The sequence below is a fragment of the Pleurodeles waltl genome, chromosome 4_2, assembly GCF_031143425.1.
Source record: "Pleurodeles waltl isolate 20211129_DDA chromosome 4_2, aPleWal1.hap1.20221129, whole genome shotgun sequence".
Lineage (NCBI taxonomy): Eukaryota > Metazoa > Chordata > Amphibia > Caudata > Salamandridae > Pleurodeles > Pleurodeles waltl.
This window is the reverse complement of record NC_090443.1, coordinates 719,505,094-719,517,264: the sequence shown is the minus strand read 5'-3', so window position 1 is coordinate 719,517,264 and position 12,171 is coordinate 719,505,094.

Here is a 12,171-nt window from a genome sequence, read left to right as displayed (position 1 = left end):
ACCCAGATCTGTGACTGGGGGTGAGTGTTTGACAATGTTCAGCATTCCGTCCATCACTTGTTGTTTTTGCCATGAATATCTCAAACCAATGGTGCAAAACCACATTACATTTCCTACTGTCTGAATTAATGACAATAAAGATAAAGAACTAATGGAAACAATCAATCCAATTAGCCAAATCTATCTATACTCAGGATCAAATTAACTCCTCATTCAACATAAAATATGTCCTACTTCTGATACATTAAATCCAACACCACCAGGGGAAGTCTGCCCTGCCATGTCAAATGTGAGAAATTGTTCAATTTTCCAGTGGCATTTTATCCTTCCTCAGAGCTTAAATGAAAACTGTCTTGCCGAGGAACATTCATTTTTCAGCAAACCAAAAAATATATGGGATGCTTTTTAATAAAGTTGCAGTGAAGACCTTTCCAGGAAACTCAAACCAACAAAGTGATAACTTAATCATCTCCTTGAAAACATTAGTAAGAAATGTTCCCACGTTTGCATCTTACATTGAGGTATAAACAACACTTGCTGTCTCAGTGCTTCTTCCATGATTTTTTAAAGAGAAAAAACATAACCTTAGTCTTAAAAAATGACCTTAGCCAAAATTCTTGAACACTTGTTGAGAGACCAGCAATCTGATTTCTGATTGTAGATTTTGATCAACATACAACTCATCCTGAGCAAGGGAGACTCCTGCCCTAACATTCTTTTTAAAGCATTTTTGGTGTTCAATACACTTGACTATTGCTGACTAAGCCTAGCTCTAAAATACTGCATGGATTTTGAACTATGGTTCTGAGCAGGTTCTCCCATTATCTAACTAATGGCCATTAAGTGGTAAAGATAGAGAGTTACATTTAAGGTGTGTTCAAACTGCCCCAAACTGCCAAGTGATGTGCCCCAGAGAGTAACACCTGCTCCTGCTTTATTCAGCATGTATCTTATGCCTCTGATTCTTACAAAAAGGGATGCCCTTCCTCCAACATGCCAATTATTCACAAATATATCTCTAAACATTGATAATTGAGGACATCCCTGCTCCTTTTTTCTCCCCCAAAATGTCTCTCAATTTGCATATCAGACAACATCCTGATGTTCAGTGAAAAAAGGCTTACAACCTTCCTTACCTGTCTGAATATCTTTCCTTTCAAGAAAGTGGTCTCAGAAGTAACACCTCTGTACACTTTGAAGCTTCATAATTTACCCATCCAGAATAATCTTCTACTGGCACATAAAATACTACATGGAACTCCTTTCCTCTCAAAATCAGAACCCATCTCACCGTACCTACATTCAGAAAGCCCCTCAAGACCTCATGTCTCCACAATTTAATACTACCCCTTTATCATCTATAAATTGCTCTAGAACCAATATTTGTGTCCAAACATCTTGTCTTGCTGTCCTAAATTTCACAACTCTAGTCTGATCATTCTTATTATCAACATGTTGTTCCTTGCTTGAAGATTTCAACGTTAATCTTTGAGTTTTGTATTTAAAACTTGCTTAGGCCAATAGTTGCAGGAATGCTATATAAAAGTGTTAATTAGGTAAACAGTGATTTATTGATAATAAGTCTGATTATTTCAGCTGTTTTCTCCCAAATATTGGTAATTAGAGGTCTCTTTTGGGAAGGTTTTCTTTGTTTTAATTTCTCTCTCACATTATTTCAGTATATAGGCCCTCATTATGACATTGGCGGTAAATCCCGCTTACTGTCCTGGTGACGGCCGCCAACATACCACTTCGGTGGCAGATATCCATTCACCATATTATGATACACACACACACCAATTCGACAGAATACTGCCACATACACAAATCTGCTGGCCTATAGGTCAGTGGTAAAGTGTTGGTACCAACACCCATACCGTTATGCCAACAATACAGCGCCCATCACATTACGAGCCACGATTCACCATGACGGACATTCAATGGTGCTAAACCATTGGCGGTCACACCGGCACGCTCAGAATGAGCACCCAAATACAAAACAACACTACATTGGCCAAAACCGAAATCACACATGTGACTCTAATACACACAACACACCCACCCACCCACAGCACTATAAAACACACACCCACATTCGACAAAACCCTTTAAGAACACCAATTATTGCAACCAGACTAAAAGCAAGCTCACTGTGACAACTAGACACACACACCACAAACACCCACACATCCGTCATGCACCCAACATCCCACATCCCACCACATTACTCAACACCCTCTCACCAACACACACCACACAACACCCATGTCCCCACTAAGGCACCCCCATTTCACTGATGAGGAGTTGCGGGTCATGGTGGAGGAAATAGTCAGGGTAGAGCCACAGCTGTTTTGAGCACAGGTACAGCAAATATACAATTCCCAGGAAGATGGAGCTATGGCAGAGAATCGTGGACAGGGTGAACACTATGGGACAGCATCTAAGAACAAGGGACGACATCATGAAGAGCTGGAACGACCTACAGGGGAAGGCACGTTCCATGGCAGCAGGGCAACAGCTCACCATACAGAGGACTGGCGGTGGACCACTACCTCCTCCCCCACAGCTCACAGCATGGGAGGATCAAGTCTTGGTAGTACTGCATCCAACTGGAGTTGCTGAAGGACTGGACCCTGGTGAGTCAATATTTACTACTTATCACCACCCCATACCTGCATGCCATCACACCCCCTCACCCTCACTCCCATCACTCCACTCCATCCCACACACTGCAACTATACACATGACTAACCCCAATGCCAAGCCCTGCATGCTATACCAATGCATGGAGAGCCCTCCCAACTCTGCATAGACACCAATCACAAAAGCATGCACTGCATGGAGAACTAACAATCCCACAATACATCACCATACACAAACAAAGGTGGCAGGGCAACAAAAACGATAAAGGAGAAGCCAGGGATGTACAATTTGTCACAGACATGAGGTATAATACATCACTTACGTCCCCACAGATGCCCCAGCCAATCTCAGCAGAGAGGAGGTGCCACATCTAACCAGTCCCCCAACAGAAGACACCTTTAGTGATGACAGTGACTCTGGACTTCTGGATCTGGATGAATTACCTCGCCCATCAGGGACCACTTGTCAGTCTGCCACCCGAGCCAACTCACAGTCTACCACAGAGCCTCCCCATCAGGATCCAACACCACAGCACCCACCCAACATCGCCACACCTCTGTCCCCAGGACACTTCAATCAGCAGTATGCCCACCTGTAGAGGGACCCCAGTCCACACCTCACACCCAAGACAATCAGGGTCCTGGGGTCAGTGCCAGTGGGCACACTGTTCAGGGGTCAGAGGCACAGGGGAACAAGGACACTGGGAGGACCGCTGTGCACCAGGAGGAGAACAGGGCCAGGGAACCGACTCTCCAGGAGGCACTCACTAATGTCCTTGGGGGCTTACCAACAATCCCAGGACAAGATGGGCCAGATCCTTACCAACATGCAAGAGAACAAGTGGCTGCAGGAGGAATCCCATCAGGAGATCAGGGAGGATTTGTAGGCCCTCAACACCACCATGATCTCCATAGCAAAGGAGCTGGCAGACATGGCCACATCATGAGGGAATGGACAGCATACCAGCGGGCCTCTACCACTAGCCAGCCTACTGACCAGCCCTCCACTTCCGCTGCAGCTAGTGGACAGGAGGCCCTGCCACAGGACCCACAGGCTACCAGTACCCCTCCCCCTGCAGAAGGTGAACCACCCGCAAACGTTCCCGGCGACCCAGACAGAAGCCAGAGACGCTTGCCAAGATTCAGACCACCACCAGGAAATAAGACCCTCCTGAATGTCCACCTTGTGTCCCACCCTGTCACCTTGTCCACTTTGAACTGCCTTTGCTCCCCTTCCTATGGCCCCTTGGACACTGGACCTGTGCTACAAAAAGAAAGGAACCATACCCTGGACTTTCCTCTACCATCACACCATTCCATTGCACTTTTCTGTCAATTAGTTGCACTACAATAAACACCCTTGAACACAACTTGACTGATAGTGTTTTGTGTGCTGAAAATGTGCATTAATGGACACAGTCACATCATGTGCAAATGATCTGAAAACTGGGATAGCATACAACTAATGACCTGTAGCTGCCTCCAGTCATCACATCAGAACACTGTTGTAATATCACCAACATCTGACAAATTTGAAGCCATAGGTGAGAGTAAGTTGAGATGCAAAGGAAGTGAGTGCCATCCTGCTCCAGCCACACACATAAAACAATAGTCAGAGGAATGGTCAGTTACACTGTCTCACCTGTTTGTCATTGGAAGTATTGACGTATTACTGATGTTCTGTTGTCCTCATCCTCATACTCTGCCTCCTCATCCTCACGGTCCCCAGGGTCTAATGCTGCCACAGGTGCATTTTCAGTCTCCTCCTCCTGCAGATAAGGCACATGTCGTCTGAGGGCCAGGTTGTGCAACATGCAGCATGCCAATACTATCTGGCAGACCTTCTCGGATGACTAGTACAGGGATCCACCTGTCAAATGGAGGCATCTGAACCTGGCCTTCAGGAGGCCGAAGATCCTATCGATAATTCTCCTGGTTCGCCCATGTGCATCATTGTAACGATTCTCAGCCCCTGTCCAGGCATTCCTCACAGGGGTCAGAAGCCACGATAGTTTTGGGTAGCCTGAGTCATCTGCAAGTATTGAGGGACAAACATTAGCCTTACACAATGTTATGGGGTTAACTCCAGAAGGCATATACTGACATACATTGGGTGGGCACTCAGGCTCACCTATTAGCCACAATCTCTTCCTCTGTAGTTGTGCCATCACATTTGGGATGCTGCTATTCCTCATAACAAAGGCATCATGCATTCGTCCCAGGATAGTTGGCAGTGACGTGGGTGATGTACTGGTCCGCCAGGCACATCATTTGCCCACTGAGTGAGTGGAAACTCTTCCAATTCCTGAAAACGTTTTTATTCTGGTGGTGAGGGGCACAAATGCAATATGTGTTCTGTCAATTGCACCAATAATATTGGGTATATGTCCCATTTCATAGAATCCTACCTTCACAGTGGCCAAATCATCCACCTGGGGGAAAGCAATGTAGCTGCACATGTTTTTGACCAAGGCAGACAGAACCCTTGCCAGCACGACTGAGAATATTGGCTGTGACATTCCTGCTGCCAAGCCCACTGTCTCTTGGAAAGAACCAGTTGCCAGGGAATGGAGCACTGATAGGACTTGCACAAGAGGGGGGATCCCAGTTGGATGACGGATAGCTGAAATCAGATCAGGCTCCAATTGGGCACATAGCTCTGTGATTGTGGCCCTGTCCAGTCTATAGTTGAGTATTATGTGCCTGTCCTCCAGTGTAGCCAAGTCCACAAGGGGTCTGTACACAGGGGTTTGTCTCCTGCTCCTATTCATCAACAGTGGTAGGTATCTAAGGGACATAAGAGTGAGTAGGCTGTCAGAATTTGAACAATGGAACCACCACCTCAGTGTACATATAGCATTAATGTGATGGGACAGTGGGAATGGCAATGGGCGTGCAATCATCAGCAATGACGCAGTTATGAATTATCTAAATGTTGTCCACCACCATTATAATGGCGACCACCTGTCCTGTATCTAAGGACAGGTGGAAGTGAGGTAACTCCGCTGACGTTGGGCATTGTGGCAGAAGGCGGTTTCGCACCGCCTTGTAATTCCTCATTGGCTAATATGGAGCTTTATGGAGTACAGTGGCCAATGGAGATCAGTGGCGGCAGTGACGGTGTGATTTTCTCTCTAGCTCCTCACTTGATTCCTGACTTTCCACAGGAGAACACCTACACTGCGTGCGCTGCTGTGAACTGTGTCTGGAACCTACCATGGCCAGTGTGACTGGGGAAAGGGCCCCTGCCTTCACTTTGGAGGAGTGGGAGCGTTTGGTGGAAGGGGTCCTACCCCAGAATGGACTGCTGTATGGGCTTCCAGACTAACAGGTGAGTACACCTTGGGCACAATGCATGTGGCAAGGTTGCATGGCGATGTGTGTGCAAGCATCGTGTCATTTGGGGGGTGGTATATCTGTTGGTAGTGTACATGGTGGGAGCTTGTTGATGTGTGTGCCAATGGAGATGGAAATGGGATTTGTGGGCCACATGTGTGACAGGCTATATTGTATGTGTAATGGTGTCCTTCCCTCTGTATTACCTCTGCAGGTCAGCGCCCATCAAAAGAAGGGATTGTGGTGTGCCATCACCAAGGACGTGCAGACCCTGGGTTCTAGAGCAGGCAGAGCACCCACTGTAGGAAAAGGTGGGAGGACCTGAGACGCTAGGCACGGAAGACCACTGAGGCCCAGCTGGAGATAGCCTTCCAATAAGGGCGGAGTGCCCGTCAGAACCTGACCCCCTGATGGTCCGCATACTGGTGGTGGCCTACCCAGAGGTGGATGGATACTTGAGGGCATCACAGCAGCCACAAGGGGGTGAGTACAGGGGGCGTAACTACATTCATTGGTAGGTGGCATGGGATCCGGGTGGAGGGTGTAAGTCAGTGGGTGCCTCTTAATGCCAGTGTGACCCAGCTCAAGGTTAATGGGTGTATTACAAATTTAGGTAACCTGGCTATGTTGTATTTCATGTCAAACAGGGCTTAGTGGGTGCCAGGAGGGCTGAAGTTGGTGGTGTTTGGCCCTCATCTTGCTGTGGCACCCAGCCAATTGATTGCCAGTGTGGTGCATAGTGCTCAATCCTGAACCATGTGTGTGATGGTAATGTGTATGCCAACTGTGGTGTTGGTTCTGTAATTGACCCAGTGTTCCCTTTCTCTCCCCCCCTTTTTTATTCTGTTATCCTGTCAATGTGTGCATTAGCATTATCTGGCGGATGAGCAGGGGCACCGGTGACTGAGGGAGCTGCATCTCTCAAGAACCAGGAGGCAGAGTCCACCGACGCCGAGAGAACCAGTGGGAGGGAGGGGGAGGGGAGCACCACAGCGGACACAGAAGGTGACAACACTGACTCTGATTCCTCCTCCGATGGGAGCTCCATGGTGGTGGCGGACACCTCTGGGACCACCCCAGATCCAGGTAGAGCCGCTACCCCCGTACCAGCACCGCTCTCCCAGTTGCCCCTCACCAAGTTGCCCGTGCCTGCTCACCCAGCTTCTCCTTTGCCCAAGGTACCTCAGGCCCTGTCCCAGTCCCGGCTCTGCTGCCCTGAGTGAGGAGGCTATTGACCTCCTGAGAAACATCTCTTCAGGGCAGTCAACCATAGTGAATGCCATCCAGAGGCTAGTATCCCAGATGCAGCACTGCAATCCATTCCTGGAGGGCATCCACGCCAGATTGGCGGCCCAACAGATATCGTTCCAGGCTCTGGCCTCCTCTCTGATGGCAGCCATTGTCCCTGTTCCTACCGTGCCCCCTTCAACTACCACTTCCCAGTCCCAGTCTCCTCAACCCTAACCCATCCCATGCACACATACAGACAAACTTGCACACAAAACATCAGACAAGAGTAGCACTGTCAAACACAGGCAGCAAACTTCAGGCCACAAGCACTCACACAAACAAAAGACAGTTGCACACACAACAACATCCACTGCCACCACTGTCTCCCCCTCTTCCTCCTCCCTCACAGTCACATCCGCACTCACACCTGCATGCACTGCTTCATCAGCCAGCACCACCATCACCACACCAAGCAGCAAACACACCTCACTAGCGGACACCTCCAAAACATCCATCCACGTGCCCTCTTTGTCCTCTCCCACCCTGTCTGTCCCCCTCCTAAGGGACACAAACGCAGGCACTCAGACACTTAACAGCTATCCACCTCACATCAGTACACTACCTGTGCACTTGCACCCAAGTCCAGCAGAAGTGCTCCTCCAACAACCACTCCCTCCCTCAACCTCCACTCCCATCCCTCATCCTGCCCTACCACCCCTAAGAAGCTTTTCCTTGACCAACCTTACCTCTTACCTCCCCCTCAACCCCCTGTCCTGCCAGTAAGAACAGGATGCCAATGACCCAACCCAGCAGCTCAGCCAAACAGTCCATGGGGACAGTCAAGGCACCTCCCAGTTGTGGAGGCAAGAAAGTGAAGGATCCCACTCCACCAGCCAGGAAAGGGAAGGATCCCTCTCCACCAGCCAGGAAAGGGAAGGATCCCACTCCACCAGCCAGGAAGGGAAAGGTTCCCACTCAACCACCAATGACAGGAATGTCTCCCACCCAACCACCAATGACAGGCATAGTTTCCACTCATCCACCAATGAAAGATGAAGCCCTCACCTCCAGCTGAGACACACCAGCCCTCACCTCCACCTGAGACACACCAGCCCTCACCTCCAGCAGAGGCTGCCCAGGAGACTCCTCCACCACCAGAGACAATGCAGCCCTCACCTCCAGCATAGGCTGCCCAGGGGACACCTCCCCCAGCAGAGACAATGCAGCCCTAACCTCCCGCAGAGGCTGCCAAGAGGAAACCTCCTCCAGCAGAGTCAATGCAGCCCTCTCCTCCAGAAGTGGCTGCCCAGGGGACACCTCCCCCAGCGGATAAAACGCAGCCTTAACTTCCAGCAGAGGCTGCCCAGGGGACGCCTCCCCCAGCACAGACAATGCAGCCCTCACCTTCAACAGTGGTTGCTCAGGGACCACTTCAACCAGCAGAGACAATGCAGTCCTCACCTCCAGCAGAGGGCATGTAGGTCACCTTCCAGGGACTGTTGTACAAGAAGCCCCCTCCAGAAGCAGTGGGCGAGTTCCCCACCTCAGAGACTGTGACCTTGCACTCCCAGTATTGGGAAATGGGCATGGTGCCACATCTAGAAGCAGTGGGCTAGTTCCCCACCTCAGAGACTGTGACCTTGCACTCCCCAGCATTGGCAAATGGGCATGGAGCCCCCTCCAGGACCTGTGGGCAAGTTCCCCACTTCAGCTGCGGTGCCCCCCACCCCCTCCCCCCTGAGGTGCCTGCCCTCTTCCAACATGTTGCCCCTGCACATTTTGTTGCAGAGGATATCAGGATCAAGTAGGGGCTTGGATGGTGCCCTGTGGCCATGTAGGCCTTTTGTACTTCTACGGATCACAACCCTACCAAATATTGTCAACTGTCTATCTGTCATGATCTCAGCTGTGAGCAGGGCTAGTCATCCCTTAGTCATGCTTTGTTCCCCCCTTATGCGTGATATCACAGATGTTGTTATTTTCCATTAATCACAGTACCAGTGTGAATCATGTTATGCCTTTTAAACCTTTTGTAAGTTGGCAACTCAGTTATTAACATAATGGCAATTTTTAAAGTAGATCAAGACCAATGCTTGTTGTCAAGTTATCTTCTGAACACATGGGTCTCACCCAGGTAATCCAGGAAGCACATGTCAACTGTTGACAACTGCTGGTTCTTTAATTGATCCTCCTAATGGAAAAAAGACTGTTGAGAGACATATGCTATTACAATAATGACTAACAAATTCCTCTGTTTTCCCTTGTGTATCCTTGCACCTGTTTCGGGCTGGCTTTAAAAGCTAACATTCCAGACTAAATCCTGCTTAGCCTCATTTATCTTAAAAGTGACGCTTACCTGTCTTCAGTCTTTGACAGCCTTCCCTTCTCAGTGGCAGTCCTCTCTTAGTAGCGGCATCCATACCTTCACAGTGACAGGCATCTCCTTGCAGCGACACGTTTCCTAAGTTCCGACCGAGTATTTCCGGTTTTCTCTGCAGTTACCACAGTATCGGTAAAAGGTGGGAATCACGCTTTCTTGCACTGGCAAAAACATAAGTTTTTCTGTTTAATTTGGGATCTTGATCAGCACTGATTAAACACAATTATCTAAAGCCAGCAATAATATTTTAATCAATGTCATGACTAGAAAGACATCAGCTAAAAGTAGTAGTTCTTGTAATTGCTGCACCTTCCTGGATCTTGTGCTCTTAGAATGTTTTTCAGTCAGCATTTCCTCGATCAGAATCTGATGTTGGTGTGCTAAAGAGTTTTGGGACATTTCAGAACTATTATATGATGGGCATTGCATATTTGCATATGAAACTTGAACTCTTGAGACTCCTGAACTACTGAAGTATTTGAAGAAGTTATGTTGTGATTAACCCAGTTATTTTCTCTCAGTGAAATAATTGTACATGATAATTCCAGTTCATGATAGTTCTTAGATAATTCTTGAATCAGACTGGGGAATGTTTCTAGTGTGAATTACTTGTGTGTTGATTTGACATTAGTTAATGACTAAAATCTGTTTAGTTTTTCCTGTTTTAGAGTGTGGATTCATTACAGAGAAATCTGAGTCCAGACACTTGTATCTGAGTAATCCTGATTGCCAGTATCCTGAATCCAGAACCAGAATCCACATATCCTTGAGCCCAGCAGCGCCCGAAGTAAGGAAATCGAATATGCAGAAGTCCTGGTATTTCTCTCTTTCTCTCTCATCCCAGACCTCCTTCTCTTGGAAACTCCTAGGGTTGCAGAGTGTCCTTCGTTGCTGTCCTGTCCGTTGGTATTGGGATTGAAGGATTATGATTGCCCCATCAGAACCACCTGGAACTCAGCTGGGTGGCTCACAACACTCTCTAACCCTATGATTGTTAGTTAATATGAACTTACTAAAGACTCCCAAGAAGGAGCAGAATACACTGATAAGCCGTGCTTCAAGGACTCATTCACTCATTAACATAATTTTTTTTAATCAATTTACCTTGACATTGCCGGATTCAAAGATTAATGAAGGTTCAGAAGGAAAAAATGATACACAATTTACCAGAGGGGACTCTGTAGTTATGCAAACCCTGAGGTGCACCTGTGTCTGTGTTGTTGCTAGGCTGCCTGCAGTACACCATCACTATGAAAGAGCAGAAGTGCACCATATTTCAGTAGATATGGGCATTTCCTCTCTCTCCCTTTCAGTCAACACAGTGATGCAGGTTGCCTTGCTGCAATGCAATGCATGAAAAGTTAGTAAATCCGGCCCTGGGTATTTTCCTACAGCACTTGATTATTTTGCTAGCTGAATAGAACCTTCATGCTTCATATGGCATTCCTTGAGAGTAAAGAAAGGCTGTCATACCATTGTAAGACACATCGGAAATACTGCAATCATTTCAACACCTTCTCAGTTAGTGGTAAAGTGGCTTGAAGGGTGCTTCTGAGCTGTGTGTGGGTCTGCCATCAGAATCACAGCATTTCTCTTGGCTTTAAATGAGTTGGGGGAAAAAGGAGCTGGAAGAACAGGTAATTTGCCAGTTTGTGGTGGATTTTCAAATACTGCCTGGCTATAAATGATGCCATAATCCTTCCGATAAATTAAGCCCATAGTTATATGTACCTTTTGGTTTTAGTTTGTGATCATTTTGAGGAAATGCATGTAATAAAATTCTCTCTCATTTAAGTCACTTTTGTAAGTTTGTTATTTGCCTTGTTCAATCACTGTTATTTAAATAGCAGGGCATTTTTATTTTTCTTCTTGAGTCATTAATATCTGTGAAATGCATTGCTCTGCAGTTAGCGGTAGAAGTAGTCTTTTTAAAGGAGATTTATTATTTTGCTTATTTTTATTTGACACAATTCTTTCCTAGACAAAGTTACATTCAGAAACTGCAAGGTTATCTACAATCAAAAGAGTCTTTTTATAGTTAATGATCAACTGAATCATGCTTATTGTTTATTCTGTAGCAAATTTTGGCTAAATGTTCATCATGTTTCAGAGTTATGACAAGCGTTTGTCATTTAGCCTGGGTTCTACTTTTCTATGCATTCTGCACACTTTCTTTATTAAATGAAGGGATTCCACAATTGGATACAACTGGTAAGGTAACTGGAGAGAGGGGAGAGACCTTTTAAATACAGTTCTAATGCCTCATCAGTTTCTCAGCTGGTGTTTTTGAGAAGGTTCATTAGTTATTCTGCTTAATACTGATGTACAAGAACTGCATATGTTCTGAAATCTGACTGTGTTCGGATCTCTTGGGCATGCCAATTCCCCTCAGCACTGTCTGCTTGCAATACCAACACTAGCTGGCACTTGGCTTATTTTTGCATTTACTTCCCCTTGACCTGACCTCACTCTTTTTTTTCCTGGTCTCTCAGACTTCCTAATTTATCATGAATATCTTTTGCTCTTTTCATCAGCATTGGGTCTGACGTCCTGCATGGTCCACCCATTTCCTTAAATGTTTTG